This window comes from Zingiber officinale, chromosome 8A, assembly GCF_018446385.1.
Source record: "Zingiber officinale cultivar Zhangliang chromosome 8A, Zo_v1.1, whole genome shotgun sequence".
Classification (NCBI taxonomy): Eukaryota; Viridiplantae; Streptophyta; class Magnoliopsida; order Zingiberales; family Zingiberaceae; genus Zingiber; species Zingiber officinale.
The window spans coordinates 99538498-99566248 of record NC_056000.1 but is presented as its reverse complement, the minus strand read 5'-3'; positions in this window follow the sequence as shown (position 1 = coordinate 99566248).

Genomic DNA, 27751 nt, shown 5'->3' with positions numbered 1-27751 from the left:
TTGCTGTAGATACTTGTTATATGTTGTTGGATTCATGTTGCTTATATCTTTGTTATATATGTGTTTACCTTTTTGGCACCTACGCATATGGAGGAGGATATGTTCAGGTATGACATACTATAGCCGCACACACCATATCGCATGATTGCATGCTGGGCGATTGACGACTCCATTATTGTTGAGCTCGTCGGCCGGCTACATGGACCTCTACACACGTGATCACTACATGGGTAGTGGCACAGCACTCAGGGTGTGTATGGTAGGTTGCTCTGTCAAGGGCTCCGCTGGTACACTCATGGGTTAGTGTGACGCAGCGTAGTAGCAGGACAGGGGTCCCTCCCCGTCATTGTGTACCGGGAGATGAGAGCATGGCGCTCCCTCACTATAGTTGAGGTTGGAGGATAGGTGTACTCCGGTGCATCCCGTCCACTCGGTCACTCTTTAGGGGTAGTGACGGCAGAGTGCACGGTGTCACAACCCTACCCACGCGGTCTCACCATTGCGTGTGAGATGCTGACTGGCGTCAGGGGTGACCATGTCATATTGCATCATATGCACAGATTACATTTATTGTGATTGTTGCATATTGGATGGTGCACTTGGGTGACTGCATATGATTGACATGCATACAGGATACATGCGTATTTGCTCTGACTATCTTTATCTGTGTATGTCCACAGTCATCCGCCCAAGCCTCGCAGGTGAGTACAGTTTATTTCAGTTATGCACTTCTTATATTCTTGCAGTAGATTGTATTTCATGCTTATTGTTGGTTACTGCAGTTTATTTAGTTATGCATACCTGTTATATTTAGGAGACTGTACTATATATGTATATTGTTAGGATGTTGTACTGTAAGATTATTGCTGGTAGCTATATGTTGCTGTACATATCTATTGGATTACCTGCTGAGTTCTTTGAACTCACCCCGTTGTTACTATTTTCAGATTGATGCCGTCGGGAGAGATTCCAGTCGCTAGCCCCTTCGTTATGAGAATTTCTTATTTTAGATTTCTGTTATTGTTTCTACGCATATAATGATGATGTGGGTTTGTATTGTGGACATTGACATTTGGGTTTGCTACTTTTGTTTTCCGCTGCGGATTTTCTCATTACTTCGTGGATTTGTTTTCTTCATTGTAGTGGAGTAGGATGTTTACATATATCTTTGAGGATTCTATATCTACGATGTGTTTTCCTTTATATAACTGCGTGGATTGAGCATATGTTGAACTGTGTGGAATGTTGATATAAACTGCGTGGTTTGTTTCTTATTTGTATTGTATTGTTCCGGCCGTGTGTGGCCGAGGTATAGATATATGTATTCTGGATTCATATTGTCACTCGTACAGGGGAGATGTTGTCAAAATTTCTTCGGACAGGGACTACCTGGGGCGTGACAATTTATTTGGTATCAGAGCTAGGCTCTGATTTCGGATTTTTGTGTCCTGGAGTTTGTTAGCGTATCTGGATTTTCGGGATTTTATCTGATACCTATTCTTTTGGTATCAGAGCCGCTTTCTGATACATGTTTCTCGTGTTCTGGAGTTTGCGAGCGTATTTGGGTATTTTCGGATTTGTACAGATTTCGTCGATTTTCTCGTTTCGGAATTCCGAGGTATTTTGACGAGGTTCTATTGGATCTATTTGGGGGTTAAGCAGCGACAGGATATCTCTAGACGACAAATAGGTAAATTAGGTAACCTTATAGTTTTTATACCTGTAGTGATATCTGGGTAACCTTTTGTTTACAGATATAATACATACACGTATTCTGGTACCGAGACGTGATCGCCCCCGTCCCCATAAGAGAGCGATAGATTCTCTGGAGATAGAGTCTCCAGAGAGATCTGCTAGGGTCGAGCCTGTCCGTCAGGGACAGACTCGTCAGGATATTATAGGCACGTCGGATTATGAGACCCAGACGGTTTCGACATCAAAGGGGCATACCTCGATTGTACCACTAGTGGTATCACCTTCAGTATACCCGGCACCCCCTCCAGTCGTGCCTACTACTGCGTACTTGAGGTACGAGATGAGGCAGAGATCTGGTGGGACACAACGCTCCATTATAGGCGAGCAACATATTTCCTGGACGAGAGTTAGGGAGGCATTTGAGAGTCAGTATTTTCCCCGGGCGTATCAGATGACACGTCGGCAGGATTTTCTGAGTCTTCGGCAAAATAACCATTCAGTGATGGAGTATAATGTCGAATTTAATCGGTTGGCTAGATTCTGTCCTGAGTTGGTTATCGATGATAGATCTCATATGCTTCAGTTTGTCCAGAGACTGGACGGGCATCTTCAGGTGAAGATTGTCGGTCTTGGTATTGCATCATACACAGAGGCACTGGGTAGAGCTCTTATGATTGAGTCTGCTCATCAGAGAGTGAATGCAGATAAGAAGAGGAAGCAGACTGATCGGACTTCCGGACAGATCTAGTAGATACAGACTATTGGGCAGCAGCAGAGCAATCGCATTCAGACGGGTCAGAGTACTTCTATGTCATCTGGCCGACCCTAGAAGTCAGGACGCTCTACATCAGGACGTTCCTGGTCTTCTCAGCAGAACCGGAAACAGTCAACCGATGACTCTCACTGCATCCGATGCGGGTCTCGAGATCACATCATCTCTACATGTACTTTGGGACAGTCAGTTTGCTATTATTGCAAACTGCCTGGACATTGGAGCCGAGGCTGTTCGCTAAAGGCTCAGCATGTAGCTTCTGGAGTTTCTGTTCCGGGAGGACAGTTTGGTCAGTCCGGGACTCAGCGAGGTTGCCCGAAAGCCCAATTTTCGCATCGTCAGCAGAGGATAGCTCCTCCTACAGCAGCTGCATATGGCATGCATGGGCAGGAACATTTCAGTGTCCTGGTGGAGAACCCCACAATATTCCGCCTTAGTGTTCTCCTGTATTATTCGTCAAGAAGAAGGATGGTACTCTGAGGTTGTGCATCGATTATAGGCAGCTGAATGCAGTGACTATCAGAAATAAGTACCCCTTGACACAGATTGAGGATTTATTTAATTAGCTTAGAGATACATCAGTGTATTCTAAGATTGATCTGCGGTCTGAATATCATCAGCTGAGAGTTAGATTCTGATATTCAGAAGACAACATTTCGCACCAGATACGGACATTACGAGTTTTTGGTAATGCCATTTGGGCTTACCAATGCTCCTGTAGTATTTATGGATCTGATGAACCATATCTTTCTGGAGTACCTAGATCAGTTTGTTATTGTGTTTATCGATAATATATTGATCTATTCGCGTTCTGAGGAGGAGCACGCGCAGCATCTTCGCATAGTCTTGGAGACTCTACGACGACATCATCTGTATGTGAAGTTTAGCAAGTGTGCATTTTGGCTATCCTCAGTTGGTTTTCTGGGACATGTAGTGTCAAGCCGAGGTATCTCAGTAGATCCTCAGAAGATTGAAGCTATTACTAGCTGGGAGCAGCCGAAGTCAATCCAGGAGATCCGTAGTTTTTTGGGACTAGATGGATATTACAGACGATTTGTTGAGGGTTTCTCCAACATTGCTATGCCATTGACACGTCTGACTAGGAAAGGCGTGAAGTTCACGTGGTCAGAGGCTTGTGAGACCAGCTTCCAGGAGCTGAAGCAGAGATTAGTATCAGCACCAGTCTTGGTTTTACCTTCTGGTGATGACGGATTCGTACTTTACACAGACACATCTCTTCAGGACTTGGGCGCTGTTTTGATGCAGCATGACAGGGTAGTCTCTTATGCTTCTCGTCAGTTGAAGGAGCATGAGAAGAACTACCCAGTACATGATTTAGAGCTAGCCGCTATTATCTTTGCTTTGAAGATTTGGCGACATCATCTTTATGGTATTACTTTTGAGATTCTTACTGATCATAAGAGTCTCAAATATATTTTCACACAGAAGGAACTCAATCTCCGACAGAGGAGATGGATGGAGTTCCTAAAGGACTATGATTGTACTATTAGTTACCATCCGGGTAAAGCTAATGTGGTTGCTGATGCACTTAGCAGGAAGTCCAGAGGGACTTTAGCTTGTCACCGAGTTTTAGTCATGGACTTGATTCAGGGATTCTCCGAGTTGGGCCTTGAGGAGCAGGGACGGACAGAGCAGGGTATTCTTGTTACCATGGTTGCTCAGTCGTCGATCAGGATGAGGATTCGAGAGGCCCAGGCCGGAGATCAGCATTTACAGTTCATTAGCAGCCAGATAGCTTCCGGACAGCAGACCGAGTTTACACGAGATGACTAGGGTATTGTTTATTTCCGAGGCAGATTATGTGTACCTCAGTCTCACCCGGTCATGGAGGAGTTACTTCAGGAGGCTCATCGCTCTAGATTTGCTATCCACCCAGGTGGGACCCGTATGTATCGTGATTTGAGGCGTTCCTATTGGTGGAACGGTATGAAGAAAGACATCGCAGATTTTGTAGCTAGATGTCTTGTCTGTCAGCAGGTGAAGGCTGAGCACCAGAGACCTGCTGGATTACTTCAGAGGATCCCTATTCCAGAGTGGAAGTGGGAGCATATTACTATGGATTTTGTGGTAGGATTGCCTTGGACTCGACGAGGCCATGATGCGATTTGGGTAATCGTTGACCGATTAACCAAATCCGCACATTTTATAGCGATCCGAGAGACAGATTCTTTGGATCGATTAGCAGAGCTATACTGTCATGAGATTATTAGATTACATGGTGTTCCTTTGAGCATCATATCGGATAGAGACCCACGGTTCACGTCCCGATTCTGGCAGAGTCTGCAGCAGGCCTTGGGCACACAACTTCGTTTCAGTACGGCATTCCATCCGTAGACAGATGGGAAGTCAGAGCGGACTATTCAGACTTTGGAGGACTTGTTGAGGTCTTGCGTTATGGATTTCGGAGGCAGTTGGGAGGACCACCTGCCATTAGTGGAGTTTGCCTACAACAACAACTATCATTCGACTATCCAGATGGCACCGTTTGAGGCTTTGTATGGTAGATCATGTCGGACACCCATCTTCTGGGAGGAGGTTGGGGAGGCCCAGCTGTTAGGACCTCAGAGAGCTCAGCAGGATGCAGAGTTAGTTCGCACTATTAGGCAGAGGATGTCTGAGGCTCAGGACTGTCAGAAGAGTTATGCTGATCAGAGACGGAGACCCCTGGAGTTCTCTATTGGTGATCATGTATTTCTGAGAGTTTCACCCATGAAAGGGGTGAAGAGATTTGGTCTTCGAGGTAAGCTAGCTCCACGATATATTGGGCCATTCCAGATCTTGGAGAGGATTGGAGCAGTAGCTTACCGTCTGGCGCTACCACCATCTCTAGCTGGTATTCACGATGTATTCCATGTATCTATGCTGAGGAGATACGTATCCGATCCGGCACATGTTTTGTCAGATGTATCAGTTCCTATTCAGCCCGACGTCACTTACGAGGAGGTTCCGGTACGGATTCTAGACCATAGGTAGCGTCAGCTACGGAACAAGACTGTCCGACTGGTTAAAGTCAGATGGCAGCATCATTCTGATGAGGAGGCTACTTGGGAGCTGGAGGATACGATCCGAGCTCGATACCCTCATCTTTTTACTTGAGGTATGTGGGTTAGAGTTCCTTTCAGCATTTATTCTGTTTGGTTATATTTTAGTGTTTGCTGTTGGTTATAGCGAAATTTGGGGACCAAATTTTTATTAGTAGGGGAGGATGTGAGATCTCAGAAAATTTAATTAATAGGGTTATTTGAGAAATAACCTTATAAAATTTTTCCGGAATTTTTAGAGATATTTTGGGAATTTTTTGGAGCTCGTACGATGAGTTTTGAGAGGATCAATTTCGGTTTAAGATAAAGCCTGTTTGGGATACCCGTTTAAGTGAGGAAAAGTTTTAATTATATATTCCTTTTCTTTTATTCCTTCTCCCCCAAAACGCCGAACCCGATTCTATTTCCTCTCCTCCCCTCTCTGCCCCGACGCGATCCCGATCTCCCCTCACTTCCTTCTATGTTCTCTCTCGCAGACGATCGACGCCGACGGGAGCAAGGCTTTTGCTCCGGCCATTTTCCTTTTGCCGGCATCGATCCTTTAGCTTAGATCTAGCCGAAGCCTTCTCCTTCTCGCTCTAATCTCTCTGTTCTCTCACGGGGACGAACCGACGCTGAGCGTGGACAAGCCGACGCCAACGATCGCCGATGTAGATCTATCTTCGGAGCTTGCCGGAGATCAATCAAGGAGGCACGAATCATCTTGATTTCCTCTGTTCAACCCTTCCCCGATCTTTCTTCTCGGTTCTGCCGACCCTCTCTTCCCCCGATCCGATCGCCGGCTTGAAGATGCCCTAGGGTTTCAAAGGTAAGCAACTGATTCCTTCTTTTCCCTCTCTGGTTGCCGAGCTTGGAGGTTACGGCTTGTTTCTGTTTTGATCCTTGTTGGAATTGTGATATCTTCTTTCGGTTCTGAACTAGGAGAGAGAGATCGGATCCAATTACTTGCTGTAACCCACAGATCAGTTCTGGGATATTTCCTTCTTTGCTGTGATTGAGGTTTCGGTTGAAGTGGGGAAGAATTTCAGCAGAGTTGCTGTGGTTTCTTTGATCCAGCAAGGAAATTCCTCTCACTGTGCTGTCAGTAGAGATTTTAGATCAGTGAGGTGAGTTCTATTCCCTGTGAGCTACATGGATGTGGATTATGGTTACATTACTTGATCGTGTGTAGATTTGAATTAGGGTTATGTTGTATTGAATTAGGAATAAATTAGATTACTAGATGAATTAGGTTTATGTGTAGATTTAGGTATGATTTGGATTACATGATTACTAGATGGTTAGTGATTATGTTTAGATTTATTTGTTTATATTAATCTAATGGAATGATTAGGGTTAAGGTAATTAACCCTAGTCAATCATTGGATTTTTAATCTAATTGGTAATTAGGGATTATGTAACTAATCCTAATTAACCATTAGATTTAATTATGTAGATTGAGGTTGTGTGATTAGGGCTTTGCCCTAATTTAGGTTTAGGGATTTTATTTAGCTATTCATTTGGATTTAACTAAATAAAATATATATATTGTTTGACACAGGACTCTGATTTGAGATGGGCGTCTCGACGTTGGATTTAGCGTGATACTACCTGCTATTTGAGGCGGGTACCCTTTGACTGTAAAATACGGTGCCTAAATAATAATTAAATAATAAGGTTATTGGACAAATAATCTTATTGGATTTTTCAAGAATTTTTAGGAATTTTCTGAGAATTTTTCGGAGTCCGTTTGGCGTAGTTTAAGGGGATTAATTATGGGTTACGAGAAAGCCTCTTTAGAATACCCAAATGTGGGAGTTGATTGAGGAATGTACTTAGGATTTAATTAAGCAAACCTAAGTATATAAACCTTATTGTTACTGTGCCCTAACCATATGAAAGCGCCGATCCCTTCCTCCCTCTTGCTCTTTGTCGCCGAGATCTCACTGCCGCACGCCTTCTCACCCGATCCCCATTCTCATCTTCTTCACTCGTGCCCTAGTCTCCATCTCTTCTCACCGACGCCGACTGCCCAAGCCTCAAATCCGGCCATTGTTCTTTCATCCCTAGCCGCGGATACTCGCCGGAAAACCAGGTACACGAGCTACCTCTTCACCGTGCCCTAGCCATCACCCTTCCTTTTCCCGATTTCCACTTCGTCGCTGGCACAGATTCATTGCCTCTCTTCGCCGGAGTCACTTCAATCGAAGCCACTAGCCGCAGCAAGCTCCCTATTCCGCCTTCATCCGACGTTACTGCCCTTTTAACCGATCATCCGTCGGCCACATATCTCGATCTCCATCACCAATGCCACACGCCGTTACGGAGGTTGTCTGGCAACCGGGAGTTAGCCTTCATTGGATCTGAGGTAAGTGTATTGAAGTATGTATGAATCTGAATTTGGGGCAAGTCTTGCAAGGTTTGGATTAGTTGGATTTGGTTTCACGCTCTATATCAGGTTGGTAACGCTTAATTGATTCTTGGCCTTCATAGCTCCAACCAACACAGATTTAGAGCCATTTGTGGATCCAACCAGCCTTGTTTGTGGGTGATCCATAGCTTGAGCCACGTACCGGCAGCAAGAACCTCTCGGCTGTGGGTTATTAGGAGAGCTTCACTTCTACCTGCTATTATGGATGGGATTGCTTCTATAAGTAGTTGTGGATCATACTAGGGTAAGTGGTGTATTTGTTTTACATAGTTGAATTTAGTTTTACATTGGATTTGTAGATGGCATGATTAAACCTTATCGGATCATGTGGATGAACCGTGTAGGTTGGGTTTATGATGCTTGATATGTTGATCTGGGTGATTATTGGATGGATGAGTGGATTTATAAGGGTTTATGATGGGATTTGCTTAGTGATTAATTGTGGAGAATTAAGGAATTGATTGGTGGATTAAGGATGAATTTATCATCTATTTGGATAATGATCATTCGATTAAGGTTCTTCCTCTATTAGTTTGGACTTTGGGTGTAACACCCACTAAGCTTTTAAGATAAAATAAGAGAATGATGAATTTGCCTTAGAAAAATATTAGTAGAATGTTGAACCAAAAAGAAACAAAAAGAAATAAAAATAAGGAGTTGTTAAGGATTGAACCTTGAACCTCTCATGATGTAAATGATAGGATTAATGGGTAATAACCAGTTGGGATAGGAATAATATATTGATAGCAAAGGAGGGAAACTCATGATAAGGATGAGAGTAAAAGCTAGCCAAAAGAAAACAAGAAAAGAACAAGAGAAAGGCAACTTGCCTTCCTTCTTTTCTCTACCTCTTCCTCTCTCTTTTTGTCATGACTTAAAGAGGACCATTAAGGGGATTCATTCCCCCTTGTTTCATCATGAATGATGAGAACAAATAAACAAATAAAATAAAAAGAAAATAAAAAAAAAAGGGCTAAGGGAGAAGGAAAGCAAAAACCAATTTTGCTACCTCTTCCCCTGATCCTGTCCGAGTCGCTGAATCGACGGACGCTGGGCACGTGGCGCTCTCCCCTATCTTCGGCCAGCTGCATCGACCTCCGGCGAACCTGCACAGAAGTCGGGCCGGGGAGGGGTCCCCGGCGACGACCCTCCGATGCTCAAGTCAGGCAAGCAGACAGTAGATATGAGGCTCCAACATGCGAGAGCGCGTACCTCCGGCGAAGGGTGAGGACCCTTATATAGGGCTGTGAAGAGGCATGTGCACTCATACCGAGGTGCCCACGTGTTATGTGCCATACCTTAGTATGGGCTTGTCAGATGGGCTTGCCTGACCCCTTACTGCTACAGTCTGAGCACGTCATTGATGGGACAGTGAGCCCATGCCTTAAGATCCTGCGTATCACCTGCTGTCAGAGGATGTTTCTGTCCTTGTCTCCATGCCGAGCGTCTGACCGGTCGGCGGTTTCCTCACGTCCGACCGGTTGGAGCTTCCTGATCCGCTCGGGAGCTTCCTGGTCGCGTGCTCGGGACTGTTCGCCGTGTTTCATTCTTTCGGCCGAGCGGGCCATCCGCTCGGCTCTACTATACTGTTCATCATGAGCGTCGGAACCGACTCCCCGCCGGGGTGTATCGCTTCCGCTCGGAAGATTCAGCCGGTTATCACCATCATAATTAGCTCGGCCAAGCTTTTGGTTAGCCTTTTACCTTTCGACCTCCACGTGGTGTTGACTCTGCTAAATGGGGTCCCCCATTCTTACCGCCGAATCACTTGCCTTCCCTTCAAGTCTAGTCGAAGGAGGCAGTGAGTCCGACTGACTGGACTATATGTGTCCGAGCGGGCGGTCGCCGCCTTTCCGTAGCTTATAATATCCCTGGGGCCGTTCGGCCCTTCTGTCAAATTAAGCCGTTCGACTCTTCATTCCGGTTGTCTTGTCGCTCAACATGGATGTTTGCTTGTCTAGATCTTCTCGAAAATCACGCAAATCTTCTCCATTAAGTCGAAGCATGCGCGGTATGGGCGCATTAATTGTGCCTGGCGACAGAGCGCCACGTGGCTCTTCTCGCGTGGCGGTGATGATTCGTACGATGGGACGCTGGTCATTTTGAAACGGACGGCTAGATGATGGCTTCGTCTTCCGTGACCTGCATCCGACGGACGAGGCTGACCAGCCTCGTTCGTATAAATCCCTCGTCTTCGCCTTTTACGCCACATTTTCTGTTTCATCGCGTATTCTCCGCCGAAGGTGCCCGCTGCTGCTGCCTCATTCCGGCCGTCCCAGCTTTCGCCTCTTGGTGGTCTTCGGCTCTTTGGTGATCCTTCCTATCTACCTTCCCTCAGTAAGCTTCTCCCTTCCCTTACAAGGCCTTCCCAACTCGTTCTGCCTTCTTTGTTCCCATTCTTTCGATTTCTCGCTGTCTTTTTGCTCCTTCGAGATGGCAAGCTCCTCCGAACCCGCTGTTGGTGTTCACGGCCCTTGGTACCTGACCATGGAGAGTCGGTTTGATGAGGAGGGTGCTCGGCGTCTTGTTCGGACGTACGGGATTCCCGATAACTATGAAATAGTTGTAGCCGACCCGAGTGACCGACCACATGACCCGCCGATCGGCACAATCTGTTTCTTTTTAGACCAATTCCAGGGTGGCCTTAGATTTCCTACCCATCCCTTTATTTTAGAGGTTTGTAACTACTTTCGCATCCCGCTCGGCCAACTTGTGCCAAATTCCTTTAGGCTACTGAGCGGGATGGTCGTCCTCTTCAAGCTGCACAGTATCCCTCTTGACCCTAAAATATTCCACTTCTTCTTCTACCCCAAACAATCCGAGTTGGGGACTTTTATTTTCCAAAGTAGAATAGGCTTTAAGTTTTTTGACAATATGCCGACCTCCAACAAGCATTGGAAAGAATTTTTCTTCTACATCCGACTTCCTGAGCGGCCAGCCTTTCGAACCAAATGGCAAACCGCCGTGCCGACTCAGCCGGAGCTCAGCAAATTCAGAAGCAACCCGGCATATCTCCATGCAGCGAACTGGTTGTCTGGTCAGCGGTACAAGATAGACCAGTTGCTTCTCAAGGGGGTGTTGTATATTTTTGGGTTATCTCCCGTTCGGGCCAATCTTCCCTACCGTATGGGTAAGAGACTCTTTACTCCCATCACCTTTTTTATCTAACTGATTTTAATTTCTTCTATTGCAGCTGAAGTCATGTGGCGCTCCAAAGCTACCGCTCATCTGAAACTGAAGGCCGTGGAGATCGAGGCGGCCACCAAAAAGGAGCTCGCCGAGCGGGGTCTCATCCCCAGCCGCTCGGCAGATGCGGGAGAGGGGGGGGCGCAGTCCGCCCCTGAAACAGATGCTGCCCCATCCGCTTCAACAGAGGTTGAGGCAGATCCTGTTTCCTCAGCCCCCGCCGAGCTGGGGGTCCCTCCAGTCGGGGATCCACCGCTGGAAGTTCGGCGAAAGCGTCGAAGGGACTCCAGCCTTCCGCCACCACAAGAGGGAGCACCACAGGTGCCGATCGGCGTAACTTCGCCTGCTCGCACGCCATCACAGATCGGGACTCCAGCGGCCTCGCCTACCGCACAGCCTTCCGGCTCTCCTCCCCGGACTCGTCGCCGTTTACGTCGGTTGGGTGAAACTTCCACCATAGGGGAGTCTTCGCAACAAGCGGCGGCAACTGAAGAAGCGCCGTCCGGCCATCCGACCATCAAGACCACCCTCCGATTCCCATCGGAGGAATATTTACTGTCTGCCGACCGGCCATCGAGCCCCGTCCACGAAATAACCCTGACTGGTCCGCTCGCCAAGCTCTTCGAGGACGCCCAGATCCAGGTGGCCCTCATGACGCCCAAGCAGCTCGGCGATAACAATATGCAGCAGGCCACTCAGGTAAACCCATCTTTATTCCCGTGCCATGCTATTGTTCGATTCCTGATTTTATTATTTCCCTTGCAGCGCTGGGCTGAGCAAATCGCCACGAGCCATCGGCTGGCCGAGCTGGAGGATCTCCTGGAAAAACTTCAAGTGTCGGGGGGTCCGTCGGCCGAACGGGAGAAACAAGCCTTCGTGGCCGAACAGCAGAAGGCTGCCGATCTGGCTGCAGAGGTGGCCCGACTCGAAGACTTGGTGAAGAAGCGGGACGGGGACGTGAAGCGCGCCAGTGGCCGGAAGAGGCGAGCGATTGCTGATCTGGATAAAATGAAAGTCGAAGTCCGGGCCCTAGATCAGCAATCTAAAAAGCTAGAGGCCGAGCTGAATGCCGAGCGGGAGATCCGCTCGGCCGAACACACCAAAGCTGCGATGGACTTGAAGGCAGTCCAAGATTCCCTAATTGCCTCCCAGGCAGTGCTTAAAAGGTATAAGGAGGGAGAGCCGAGTCGATTAGCAGCGGCGCGCCAAGAATATCTCCACTCGGAGCGGTTCGGCGCGAAATTCGGCGACAGTGTCTCTTCTACATTCGCCGAAGCGGTCAAGGTCACCCTGGCGTACCTGAAGAAGAGTGGCCACCTTCCCGAGGGAATGCATATTCCCGCCTCCGACCTGGCGGCCATGATTGATGACATCCCGGGCGCCTTTTTTAATTTTGAAGACCCGGAGTGAGGCGAGTTATCTCCAGTGCTTTTTGTATTTCATCCGCTCGGCGGATGCAAAAATTTTATTGTACGTGCCGTTCGGCATAATTTTTCTTCTAATGAAACGATGCTCCTTTGCTTGTCTTCCTACTCATTGTTCATAATATTCTTCTGTTTGCTTAACGTTCATGTTTAGAGTCAGTCCTGCTCTTAAGCGTTCTCCCTCACGCGTCCGAACGGCTGGGCCCGTTGCATAAAGTCCGAGCGAGGAGGTCTACTCGCTCTACACGTATCCTGCCTGCGTGAAGTTAACAAACGCCGAGTATCGAAGGACCAAACCCCGATCGGGCCTGAATGGTTTAATATTTGTAGTTTCCGTGGTTTCTTACTCCGATATTCGTTCATCGACGCGGCTCTCGATTTTTAACGACGGTGCTCGTCGGCGCAGATGTTTATAGCCGATCGGCGCGGCTCTCGATTTTTAACGACGGTGCTCGTCGGCGCGGATATTTATAGCCGATCGGTGCGGCTCTCGATTTTTAACGACGGTGCTCGTCGGCGCGGATGTTTATAGCCGATCGGCGCGGCTCTTGATTTTTAACGACGGTGCTCGTCGACGCGGATGTTTATAGCCGATCGGCGCGGCTCTCGATTTTTAACGACGGTGCTCGTCGATCTTCCGCTCGGGGATTTATAGATGCCGGCTCGTCTTCCGATGTTTAACGTCGGTGCTCGACGGCGCGGTTATTTATAGCCGGTCGGCGCGGCTCTCGATGTTTAACGACGGTGCTCGTCGGCGCGGTTGTTTATAGCCGATCGGCGCGGCTCTCGATTTTTAACGACGGTGCTCGTCGATCTTCCGCTCGGGGATTTATAGACGCCGGCTCGTCTTTCGATGTTTAACGTCGGTGCTCGACGGCGCGGTTATTTATAGCCGGTCGGCGCGGCTCTCGATGTTTAACGACGGTGCTCGTCGGCGCGGATGTTTATAGCCGATCGGCGCGGCTCTCGATTTTTAACGACGGTGCTCGTCGATCTTCCGCTCGGGGATTTATAGACGCCGGCTCGTCTTTCGATGTTTAACGTCGGTGCTCGACGGCGCGGTTATTTATAGCCGGTCGGCGCGGCTCTCGATGTTTAACGACGGTGCTCGTCGGCGCGGTTGTTTATAGCCGATCGGCGCGGCTCTCGATTTTTAACGACGGTGCTCGTCGATCTTCCGCTCGGGGATTTATAGACGCCGGCTCGTCTTTCGATGTTTAACGTCGGTGCTCGACGGCGCGGTTATTTATAGCCGGTCGGCGCGGCTCTCGATGTTTAACGACGGTGCTCGTCGGCGCGGTTGTTTATAGCCGATCGGCGCGGCTCTCGATTTTTAACGACGGTGCTCGTCGATCTTCCGCTCGGGGATTTATAGACGCCGGCTCGTCTTTCGATGTTTAACGTCGGTGCTCGACGGCGCGGTTATTTATAGCCGGTCGGCGCGGCTCTCGATGTTTAACGACGGTGCTCGTCGGCGCGGTTGTTTATAGCCGATCGGCGCGGCTCTCGATTTTTAACGACGGTGCTCGTCGATCTTCCGCTCGGGGATTTATAGACGCCGGCTCATCTTTCGATGTTTAACGTCGGTGCTCGACGGCGCGGTTATTTATAGCCGGTCGGCGCGGCTCTCGATGTTTAACGACGGTGCTCGTCGGCGCGGTTGTTTATAGCCGATCGGCGCGGCTCTCGATTTTTAACGACGGTGCTCGTCAATCTTCCGCTCGGGGATTTATAGACGCCGGCTCGTCTTTCGATGTTTAACGTCGGTGCTCGACGGCGCGGTTATTTATAGCCGGTCGGCGTGGCTCTCGATGTTTAACGACGGTGCTCGTCGGCGCGGTTGTTTATAGCCGATCGGCGCGGCTCTCGATTTTTAACGACGGTGCTCGTCGATCTTCCGCTCGGGGATTCATAGACGCTGGCTCGTCTTTCGATGTTTAACGTCGGTGCTCGACGGCGCGGTTATTTATAGCCGGTCGGCGCGGCTCTCGAAGTTTAATGACGGTGCTCGTCGGCCGTTAAGGCTAATTTTAACGCTTCCGTTCGGCGCAGCTCAAAATATACAGCATTAGCGCCATATTACACCACTTTGCTTCCCGCACGTGGCCTTCGATTTTTGTGTCCATGATTGGGTATCGTACGCCCGGCCGAACGGCACGGGGTCTTCGATCGTCGAGCGCTTGGCTTGGATATTATACCTCCGGCCGAACGGCTCGGGGCCTTCGTTCGTCGAGCGCTTGGCTCAGATATTATACCTCCGGCCGAACGTCTCGGGGCCTTCATTCGTCGAGCCTTTGGCTCGGTTTATGCACTCCCGGCCGAGCGGCACGTGGTCTTCCCATCGAGCTCTTGGCTCGGTTTATACACTCCCGGCCGAGCGGCACGGGAGTTCTTACTTAAACTACCAATCTGAGCAACAGGTAATTGAAAGAACTGACCTATCGATCGGCACGACTATGACCCAATTTCTCAACTCCCGAATACCCGTGGAGTGAGGAGCATACGTTATACTTGTCGAAACTTATTGGCTAGTTGCCTCGCCTGATGAAGACCCCTTTGTCGGACCGATATCGGGGCAGGAGTTGCTCCCACCTGAGGGCCGATTGGACCCTTATTTTACTCCCATTTCTAATGTTTCTCCGGTCAGTCCTCCTGGGTCGCTCGGATATCCGCTAAGCTTGAGCCTTTTGTCTCTGTTGCTCCACGAGCTTAGCTGCTCTTGCCCCCATTAGAGCGTCGAGTTTCTCCTGGGGGAGCATCACGATGTGAGGTCATCCAGCCTCGTCCATCTATTCCGCTCGGATACAGGTGCGTTCCCACAGACGGCACCAAATTGATCCTGTCCGAGTCGCTGAATCGACGGACGCTGGGCACGTGGCGCTCTCCCCTATCTTCGGCCAGCTGCACCGACCTCCGGCGAACCTGCACAGAAGTCGGGCCGGGGAGGGGTCCCCGACGACGACCCTCCGACGCTCAAGTCAGGCAAGCAGACAACAGATATGAGGCTCCAACATGCGAGAGAGCGTACCTCCGGCGAAGGGTGAGGACCCTTATATAGGGCTGTGAAGAGGCATGTGCACTCATACCGAGGTGCACACGTGTTATGTGCCATACCTTAGTATGGGCTTGTCAGATGGGCTTGCCTGACCCCTTACTGCTACAGTCTGAGCACGTCATTGATGGGACAGTGAGCCCATGCCTTAAGATCCTGCGTATCACCTGCTGTCAGAGGATGTTTCTGTCCTTGTCTCCATGCCGAGCGTCCGACCGGTCGGCGGTTTCCTCACGTCCGACCGGTCGGAGCTTCCTGATCCGCTCGGGAGCTTCCTGGTCGCGTGCTCGGGACTGTTCGCCGTGTTTCATTCTTTCGGCCGAGCGGGCCATCCGCTCGGCTCTACTATACTGTTCATCATGAGCGTCGGAACCCCGACTCCCCGCCGGGGTGTATCGCTTCCGCTCGGAAGATTCAGCCGGTTATCACCATCATAATCAGCTCGGCCAAGCTTCTGGTTAGCCTTTTACCTTTCGACCTCCACGTGGTGTTGACTCTGCTAAATGGGGTCCCCCATTCTTACCGCCGGATCAACTCCGAAGCGAGAAGAAGCTTCTACCTCCGAATCATGTGAAGAAGAAGAAGATGGTGCCACCTCCACAAGTCAAGCAAAATCAATTGGTGGATTGAGTACCATCCCTACATGTGAAGGTATAATTAGTTTAATTAAAAATAAAAATCATATTATATGTTTTGAGTGTAGGGAACATGGACACTACAAGAGTAAGTGCCCTAAATTGGCCAAGAAGAAGGGTTAAATGACACCAAAGGGCAAGAAGAAGCCCAAGAAGACCACCCCCACAATAAAAAAGAGCAAAGAGCACATTGTGTGCTTTTCTTGCAACCAAAAAGGACATTATCGGAGCCAATTTCCAAAGAGGAAGAAATTGGTCAAAGTCAAGGATGGAAGCACAAGTCAAGGGGGAGCTTCCAAACCCAATGTATCATTTATTGAACCTATCCCTTTAAATCATGGTAAAAATCATGCTAGTTCTAATTTATATCATTTTAATGCTATTTACGATAAAAATAGGAGGCATGATAGTGTTAAAGGAAATCATGTGGCCTATCATGCTAAGACTATCACCCCTAAGGCTAGCAAGGTAGAAAAACTAGGCAATAACTCTAAGGATTTTAATTATAGGCCTAAAAATAAAAATACTTATGGAAATAAAAAAAATCCAAATATAAGGATTTAAGGTTGGAAAATCAAGCCTTGAGGTCAAGGCTTGATAAATTAGAAAAGACTCTAAAGAAAATAGAAAATATTATTAAAGGTCAAAATGAGAATAACCTATGGATAATTAGACAAGAATCATCCAATGGTAGGAGGGGTATGGGATACAAACCTAAAACCAAGAAGGATGAAGCCTCTTATCATAGGGTTCCATATAATTATGGAACCAACCCTAGATCTAGGGGTCAAGTCAAAGATACAAGGGAAGTTATCCCAAGAAGTATTTTTGTCAAGACCAATGTGACTAAGACTTCTAAGAAGTCAAAGAAAGTCACTAAGAAGGTCACAAGGGAAGCTATTGTTGGTGGGTTTTTGGACACGAAAATTCGTGATGATAGCCATTTTCAAGACAGAATTTGTTAAAATTATGATTTTTAAATTCTCCCCCGTTGTCACTCCTAATTCTTTTAATTTTAAGATTTTTTTCATTTTCAATTTGTTTGCAGAAGTTTGTAAAGATTTCAAAAGTTTCGTCTTTATGTTTTAAGAATTTTACCCAAGTAAACCTAGAATAATCATCTATTATTACTAAACAATATAAGTTTCCATTTATGGATTTGACTCCATGGGAGTCGAAAAGGTCTAAATGTAGAAGTTCTAATATCAAGTTGGTTTGTGGCTGATTGGTTGGTTTGTGAGTGAATTTTGTTTGTTTACCTTGTTGACAAGCATTACATATGGTTGAATCTAGGTTAGGTAGTTTTGGTAAGCCTCTCACTAGTCCATTTAGTTTGCTTATATTTCTAAAGTTGGTGTGAGACATTCTTCTATGCCATAACCAAGTTTCTTCTTTTTGTGTTAAATAACACTTAATTGAAGAAGTGGTTAAGTTGATAGCATAGATGTTGTCTTTTCTAAAACCTTTTAGGCTTATAGTAGGATTATCTAGATGTTTGATTAAACACTCTGTGGATAGAAATTTAACCTTATACCTAGTATCACACAATTGACTTATACTAAGGAGATTGTATTTAAAATTCTCGACAAGTAGAACATTTGTAATTATGAAATCTATTTTTAATTCAATATTACCTATACCAATTACCTTGAGTTTGCCATTGTTTTCAAAGGTAACTGTTCCTGAGCTTTTGTAAGTGAGTTGAGTGAACTTGGTGTGATCTCCAGTCATGTGTTTGGAGTAACCACTGTCCAAAATCCATTTGGTTTCCTACAATGAGTAGGAATTAAGGTTAGTCTTTTATAAGTTTTTAAAATAATCTTTAAAGTTACTTTAATAATTTTTAAAATAATTTTTAAAGTTAATTTAATAATTTTTAAAATAATTTTCAAAGTTAATTTAATTTTTAAAATAATTTTTAAAGTTAATTTAATTTTTAAAATAATTTTTTAAAGTTAATTTCATTTTTAAAATAATTTTTAAATTAAGTTAATTTTTTTAAAATAATTTAGTTTTTAATTGGAAATTTAATTTTTAATTAATTCAAAATTTAATTTTAATTAATTTTACTTTAATTTGAAATTTGAAATTTAATTTTTAATTTGAAATTCAAAGTTTAATTTTAATTAATTTTAATTTGAAAATTAATTAATTTAATTCTTAGTCATCTCACCTGATCTAAGTTTTCAATCAGGGAATCCTATGATTTTGTGAGATGAATTAGATTTAATTATAGAGTTTGGTTTAACTTGTGTTAGATTCAGGTTTAGTTTTGGTCTCAACAAATAGGCATTCTTCGGATAAACTTCTAAGCTTGGTGAGTCACTTGGACGTCATTAGAAGTAACCAACCTTTCAAGGTTTTCCGAATAGTCCTATCCACGGAGCTTAGTACTAAACCTTGGTCTAACTAGTTAGGATCCGTTTAAAGGTAGCTTCGGTCGGTTCCACTTGGCCAAATGCACCAGATTGAAGCCATATCTTTCTAGACATGCGATGCCCAAGCTTCCCCAACGTACTATCATCAAAAAAACTTCACCAGTACCATGATTCAAGTTAAATTGGGTCCTTTTTTAACTAATCCTAATTACCCTGTCGGGTTAGTTTATTTGGGTTACCCTATCGGGTAAGTTAGTTTTGGAGGTGCCAGCTATTCTGGAGCCTCCCCCTGAATTATTGGCCTTTAATTTAAATTTTCGTTTTAGTTTTGTGTCTATTTCTTTTATAGTTATAATTAACTTGGTGATAATTTATATTTTGTTGAGTTTTAAAATGTTTAAATTTTGAATTTTTTTATTTAGGTTTGTATTTTGGTTTTTGATTTGGTTTATTTGAGTTTATATAATATATTTTTTCTTTGGGAATATAATATTGATTAAGTCCTACTTGCGTGGTCAAACACGCTTTCGGAACCCAAGCTTGATTAGTTGATTTGTATTGAGTTATTAATGATTTAAAAGTTTTATTTGAGTTCGACTTGTATCCGAGTCCGGTTTTATTATAACACGCCTTTTGATTGTTCAGGATTAAGTCTAGATTTTTTGATCTTGTAGTGAATTTTTCTAGCATTTCTTTTAACTTATTAATTTCTGATTTTAATGATGAATTCTCCTCAAGTGTTAGATCTTGAGTTGGATTTGAATTTTTGATTTATTCCTTGAGGTCCTGATTTTCCTCAAGGAGTGATTTGTTTTCATTTTCTATTTTAACTAATTTACTATTTAAGCTGGAAATAATTTTTTAAAAAAATTTGTTTAAATTAAAAAATACCTCATCCGGGCCTTTGGAAACGAGTACGGACTCGTGGCTCGATTCGAGTTCGGACCCTTCTTCCGATTCGTCTTTCGTTTCAGCTTCGCGGACCATCAGCGCGATGTGACTCTGATGTTTCTACTCTTCTACCTCCGATTCATCCGAGGAGTCGTCCCACGTTGCTTTGAGGGCCTTCTTTTTGGTCGGCTTTGGTTTGTCGAACTTCAGTCTTGGGCATTGGTTCTTGTAGTGCCCCTTTTTATTGCATCCGAAGCAAGTCACGCTCTTTTGTTCCGCAGGAGAACTGATCTTTTGAAGGTCCTTCTTGCTGAAGCTCCTTTTTCTCCCGGTGAACATTTTTCTTACCAGGTTCACCAGGTATTCTTCGTCTTCGGAATCTTCTTCAGATTCAGACTTGCTCTTCTTTTCTTTGGAGGAGCCTACAAATAAAGCAACACCTTTCTCGGCTCCAGCATTAGTTTGTTCATGCAGTTCTAACTCACAAAAAAGCTCATCTAACTTTAATTTAGATAAATTTTTAGAAATTTTGTAGGCATCTACGATCGATGCCCACAAACTATTACGTGGAAAGCATTTAGTGCGTACCTTATTAAGTCTCTGTTTTCCATCTGGTGGCCTATCGCGTAGAGTCCGTTGAGGATGTCCTTGATCCTCGCGTGTAGTTGACTTGCCGTTTCCCCTTCCTGCATTTTTATATTAAATATTTTATTTAAAAGTAAGTCTCTTTTTGTTACCTTTGCGTCGCTCGTTCCTTCGTGCAGCTCGATCAGTTTGCCCCATAATTCTTTAGCGTTCTGATGCGGTCCGACCCGGTTCAGCTCTTCTCGTGTTAGACCGCAGTGTAGCGTGTTTATCGCTTTGTTTTCCGTCGACGCATTTTTCCTCATATCCGGAGTCCACTGTTCCTTGTTTAGTGGATTTCTGGAGTTGTCGGCTGGAGCTCGGTAGGCCTTTATGACGCTGAACCATTGATCGTAGTCCGTCTCTAGGTACACCTCCATTCTTTTCTTCCAGTACGAGAAGTTATCCCCGTTGAATAGGGGAGGACATACTTTGCTGAAGCCTTCTAGTTGAGATATCCTGCACACAAGTAAACAACGACAAAAAAAAAAAAATCCCAAGACTTGGTCTTGGATTAGTAGTGCGGGAAAAAAATAATAAAAGTATCTAAATTGGTGTTGCACCAATTTAGATTCAATTGCAACGAAAAAAATTTCCAAAATAGGTAATAATACCAGATTGGAATTAAGCGTAAAACTGAAAACCGAAAAAAATAAAGGTTAATTTTTACCCCCTGTCTGATTGGTGGTTGCACCAAATCAGAGCGGTACCTGCTCTGATACCACTTGTTGGATCGTGAAACGTCGATAGAGGGGGGGTGAATATCGATTTGAAAAATCACGTTGTAAAGAGTTAAGCGCAGCGGAATTAAAAACAATAGACAAATGAACACGGTGTTTTTACTTCGTTCGGAGCCTGTGACGACTCCTACTCGAAGGCTCGTACTCCGTGAGTACTTTCATTGGGCAATTTACTAGCAATTCGAAATGATAATTACAAAGGCAGTACAAGAAATTCTAATAAACAGTAAAACAAAGCTATACTGATAGAAGGAAATCTACAAGGAAAAGAGCACGTTGTCGGAGCTTCGTTGAAGCGCTGAGCAGCAGAGCAAGCAGTCTAAGAGTTCTGAGTTGATATTGAAGCTCCACCCCTGGGGCTTCTTTTATATACTGCTCCGGGCGCCCTGGTGCGACATGGTAAGTCTAATCAGCGAACTCCACGTGACGACGACTAGGCTTGGATAAAATTCGCCTCCGGGCGCCCGGACCCCTCTTCTCCAGAAAGTCCTTCTCCTGCAAGAAAAGGTTAGTCTGAGGCAAATATACCCTGCAACACAAATTGTTAGCACAGTTTTATAGATAAGCAAATTGAGTATGAATTAGCAAAACAGAGTATGACTTAGATTCCGTCTTTCAAAAATTGAACCCAAAAATGTAGCTGAATCCTTACTTGATCCAGATTGGATCATAGCCATGCAAGAAGAACTAGCTCAATTTGAGCGTAATGAAGTTTGAGATCTAGTACCACCACCTAAAGATAAGAAAGTAATAGAAACAAAATGGAATTGTAGAAAGAAAAAATAGAACCTTACTGGAAGCCTCTAGAACTATGTTAAATGAATATAATTTACCTAAATATTTTTGGGCAGAAGCTGTTAGTACAGCCTGCTATGTGAAAAATAGAACAACATTAAATAAAAGACATAATAAAATCTTCTTTGAAATTTTTATAACAAACAACCCAACATAAAATATTTTAAAGTATTTGGATGTCCAGCCTTCATCTTAAATACTAGAGAACACTTAGGAAAATTTACCTCTAAAGTAGAAAATGGAATTTTTGTAGGATATTCTCTAAACAGTAGGGGTTACAGAATATATAATAAAATTACGTTAAAAATCGAGGAAACCACAAATGTAAAGTTTGAAGAAACCCAAGGGCAAACTCAACTTCAACCTATTGAAATTAATAATTCTGAAAAAACCAATCAATCCCTAGACCATGAAGAAGATAAACACACTCAAGTAAATCAACCCCCTAGAACTATAAGAGTCAACCCTAACCATCCAACTGATCAAATAATTGGTGACCCAGACCTAAGGGTTCAGGCCAGATCATCCTTTAGGAACCTAAGTCAAATTTCCCTGATATCAAATGGATGTTAAGTCAGCCTTTCTCAATGGACTAATAAAAGAAGAACTTTATGTAAGTCAGCCTCCTGGGTTTGAGAATCTAGAACACCCTGATTATGTCTTTAAGTTAAAGAAAGCATTATATGGCCTTAAACAAGCACCCAGGGCATGGTATGAAAGGCTAACATCTTACTTAACATCCAAAGTATTCAATCAAGGTCAAATTGACCCAACCTTGTTTGTTAAATTACTAAATAACGACATATTTATAGTACAAATATATGTAGATGATATAATATTTGGTTCAACTAACTCAGACTTTTTTGAAAAATTTATTAACCTAATGGAACAAGAATTTAAAATGAGCTTAGTAGATAAATTGACCTATTTCCTAGGATTACAAATCAAACAAACAAATGAAGGAAATTACATTTATCAATACAAATACACTAAAGAATTACTTAAAAAATTCAAAATGGAAAATACAAAAGAAATAAAAACACCTATGCCAGTAAACACAATCTTAGACAATGACCCAAATGGAAAACCAATGGATCTAAGGTATTATAGAAGTGCAATAGGTAGTCTACTTTACTTAACTGCAAGCTGACCTGATATTTTATTTGCGGTTAGTATGTGTGCTAGATACCAAACCTGTGCTAAAGAATCCCATTTGACTCAAGTCAAAAGAATTTTTAGATATCTTAAGGGAACAACAAATGTAGGAATTTGGTATCCTAGGACCAATAACTTTGAATTAATAGGATATTTTGACTCAGATTATGCTGGGTGCAAATTAGACCGCAAAAGCACAAGTGGTGGATGCCAACTACTAGGCCCATCACTTGTTAGCTGGTTTAGTAGAAAGCAACACTGTGCTGCACTATCTACAACTGAGTCAGAATACATAGCCATAGGAGAATGTGTAGCTCAATTATTATGGATGATGCACACATTAAAAGATTTCAATTTAAAAATCACAAATGTAAAAGTCTTAATTGACAATATTAGCTCAATCAATTTAACAAAAAATCCAGTGCATCAATCAAGAACCAAACACATTGAAATCAGGCACCACTTTATCAGGGATCATGTTACTAAGGGTGACATTGAGCTCAAATACATTGAGTCCAAGTCAAACTTAGCTGACATATTCACCAAACCACTCCTAGAAAGTGAATTTAGCAATTTGCGTAGAAAACTAGGAATGTGCCTAATAGACTAGGAGTTTCGAATTTCAAAAATATTTTCAAAATGATTATTCTCAAATTATAGGTTAAACATGGTTCATTTTCAAAACTTTCCTATTTTTAGATTTAAAAAAAATACTTTAGCCTTAGACTAGTTCAACATCCTTAGAAAGCATGTACCCATAGGACTAGTTTGTGAGCATCTCACTGACACCCTAGGCTTACCTTGCTTGCGTTTGACGAACATAGAAAGGGGTGAGATGCATAGGCCACTTGCCTAAGACTTAAGATGCTTATCTCAGTGCATCGTTATAAGTCTGGGCGTTAAATACAAAATATACATTAATCAAGTTAAGGTTGAACTTAACTTGACTAACCAAGTGAACGCTGCTATCTTCTGATAAGTCAGTCAGTAACAAACTGGTTAAACATTTGATTTAATGTTAGGTTCAGGGGGAGAAATAAAATTAATTAAGTTTTCCAAATTGAATTTTAAACTTAATTTTGAAAATCAAAGTTTAAAAACAACTTGTTTAAAATTGTGAAAATTTTTAAAATCACAAACTTTTTATCCTTTTTACTTAGTCTTTGAAAACTGAACTTTTCAAGTATTTTAAACCATGGTTTTGAAACTAGTACTTTTGAACTTTGAAAATTTGATTTTGGAAAAAGAATTTTACAAAATTATTTCGAAAACTCCTTCATTTTACTGTAAAATACGGTGCCCAAATAATAATTAAATAATAAGGTTATTGAACTAATAATCATTTTGGATTTTTCAAGAATTTTTAGAAATTTTCTGAGAATTTTTCGGAGCCCGTTCGGCGTACTTTAAGGGGATCAATTATTGGGCAGCGAGAAAACCTCTTTGGAATGTCTAAATATGGGAGTTGATTGAGGAATGGACTTAGATCTTGATTAACTAAACCTAAGTTATATATGTTTATATTAAACCTAATCTTCTTCCCCTCCCTCTCACGCCGACACCTCCTTCCCCTTTTCATCCGCCGCACACTCGAGCCCTCCTCTCAAGCTCTCCACTTCCCCGCCGCCTCTCCCTCACCCTCTCGCGCCGCCGCTACCTTCCCAAACCGACGGTGCCGACGCGACTCCTCTCCTTCCCCGAGTGTAAGCCGTCGGCCCAGGGAGGCCCTAGCCGTCTCCCTCCCTCTCAGCCGATGTCGCGAGCTCATCATCGACCATCGCCTGAAGAACGATCGCCTCACCTTGATGCCGATTCTTGAGTGTCGCCTCTCAGAGCAGCGCCGTCGTTAATCGCCGCTGCTGTCCCTGTGTGTGCCGAGAGCCACTCGTGCTCCACCCGAGTGCCACCCATGATCCGTTTCTCCATCTTCCTTTTCCTCATGAGGCGTGGAATCTTTCCCCTCTTTCACGGTTGAATCCATCGCCGACCGTCGGACATGAGCGGAGCAACAGCGATCTCATCAAGAAGTACCTTAAAGTTGTCACAGCTCTGCTCTACCTCGACTCTGCACCACAGCAGCTATTGTCAACCCTAGCCCGATGTATACCACCATCAGAGCACCTTCTACATCCTCCATTTCGTTCCGGGCAGATCATTGATTCTTCTGCTCACCGATGCTACCCTTAGCCTCAGTGGCGCAGCCTGCCGTCTAGCTGCCAAAGATTGGTTTTCCACAGGAGTTAGTTCTGTTGGCACAGATTTGAGGTAATCCATTGCCTATCATATGATTTGAATGTTTGTTATAGATTTAGTGTTGATTCGGGGTGATTGTTTGGATGGAAGTGACCAAATGGTTCCGATAGCTAGGTCTTCGGCTGTGAGATAATAGGGCAGCAGCCATATGAAGGTAAGATGTTTATAGAATTGGAGAAGGGGTTGTTAACATGGGATTGAGTTTGATGCTTAGATGACTGTTATGATTGTTATGTAGGGTGTTGGATTTGGAAATCAACAACTCTATCTTTCTCCGGCCATGATCCTTGGTAGCGAGCACTTCTCTGGTTGTGAATTAACATAGAGGTTTCCAATTCAGGTGAGTTGATGAAAACTAAATTATGTTTTAATCAAATGTGATTATAGCATGTTTAATCTAAGGTAGTGGAGATTGGTTATGGATGAATAACTAGTTGTGTTGGTTGGATTATCAGATGTGGTAGTTAAAAATTGATTATGTGGAAGAATTATGCATGTTCGATTCATGATGCTTAGTTGTTGATGCAATTAAATTGGACTGGATAAGTTGGATTGTTTATTCATGCCTTTCTTGGATTAAATTGAAGTATGTGAAGAAAGAGTTTGAATCGGTTTAGGTTGGTTGATAGTTGACACATTGATTGTAGATCTTTGGTTTTATCTCGTATTCTGTATTTGTAGGATTCGAGGTGAATGTGATCGTCTAGATTTGTTGAAGATGGTTAGCATGATCGATAATTAAAGGCGGGTACTTCTTGCTTTATCTCTTTAGCACATTGTTCTTAGTGCATGAGCTATATGTTTGATAGCCATTATGTTTATCTTGACTCCACTCGTATTTTTCCTGCGCTTGATACTTCCACTCAATCTTCGAGCTACTCATTCGTGTATCTATACAGTCTCCCTTTGCTATCTATGATATTTAGCAGATACTATATCACTAGGTATCAGATACCTAATACCAGATACTAGACATTAGATATTAGGTATTGGATATATAGACACTTGATACCATGTTTACCTGCTTTGATTGCTGTTTATTTACACACCTTGCTGAGCATGCTAGCTTCATGTAGCATACCTGTTTTCAGTTTATATATATATATGATGACTGTTGCATTATTCGCATCATGTCATTGCATGCATAGCCGACGACTTTGGCTCCCTTGTGGTTGAGACGGTCGTTGGCCTGAGCCGCACGCTCGGCCACTCATGGGTAGTGGTAGCTTGGAGCGTGCCGCTAGTCCTGTCATGCCCCCCACTCGCTCACTCATGGGTAGTGTCTGCTGGAGTCGCGGGCAGCAGGGACCCCCGTCGCAGACGTAGCTATTCAGTTACTATGCAACTGTCCCCTCGGCCACTCGAGAGTAGTGGTAGCTGGAGTGGTGTACAGTTTGTCATTGTCCCGGCCTCTCGTCCATACTGGGGTCATGGACTTGAGGGGTGGGCGGGAGTGACCATCCGTGCATACGCTGTTATTATTATACCTGCTGATACTGTTGTTTACTTATGCTGTTGTTGCTTATCTATGCTGCTGTTGCTAGATTATGCTGCGGTTGTTTATTTATGCTGTTATGCTTACATAGGTTGAGATTTATACCTGTGATATGTGTTTAGACACTGGCTTACTTACCATTGACCTGTATATATACCTCACATGATACCATGTAGTTATGAGCAGTACTGTAGTAGGACTTTGCTACATCTACCTTCCCTTACTAGCCTAGGATATGGTTTCAGGTATGGACACTTATTATGATATCACTGTAGTATCTGCTATTTCCATACGAGACTGTATACCTTTGCATCTCTAGTTTGTTTTACTATACTCATGCACTATCTGTCTATTACCCGCTGAGTCTTTATACTCACCACCCCGTATATTGGTAATTTCACCAGGTAGCAGGTAAAGGATTTATGGAGTCGCCTGGAGAGCCTGTCCGCCAGTCCCACGTCACATTTGAGGACGACCTTACGATTTTGGTATTTCTTACGCTATTTGTATTTTGGGTTTTGTACTTGTTTATGTATTTGAGTTCTCTTGTATTTGGGTTGATATTATTGTGTCAAGCCGAGCCGGCTCGCAGTTAGTTACTTTGTGTTTTGTGATTATCGTTTGTGATTTCCGCTATGTTGATTTTAGTACAGCCGTGTGGGTTGATTGATATATTGATATAACTGCGTGGTTGTGTTTATTTCTGTTCCAGCCGAGTGGACTGATTATATAACTGCGTGGTTGTGTAGATATATTCCAGCCGTATGTGGCTGATGTATATTGTATGTATGTATGCCTCAGATTGTTACCCATACAGGGGAGATGCTGCCGAAATTTTTCGGTAAGGACTCCTCTGGGGGCGTGACAATTTATTGGTATCAGAGCCATAGGTTTATGAGGCCTATTTTCTGTATTTTGGTTTTCCGTGTTTTGGTTTCTCGATGTGACTTTTCAGGTTTTGGGACTAGGCAGTGACGGGACATCTCCAAGCTATAGGAGGTATGCTTGATTTCTGTTATCTTACATTCTATTAGTACATGCATAGTGTTCTGATAGTAGTATCATGTACTAGTACTCTTTTGTTGGTATCGGTCTTGTTGTTGGTAGCATACATCACATGTGTTGGGTCCATCATCGATCACGGTTGACCCTACTAGAGATAAAGGATTACAGTCTCATGGGAT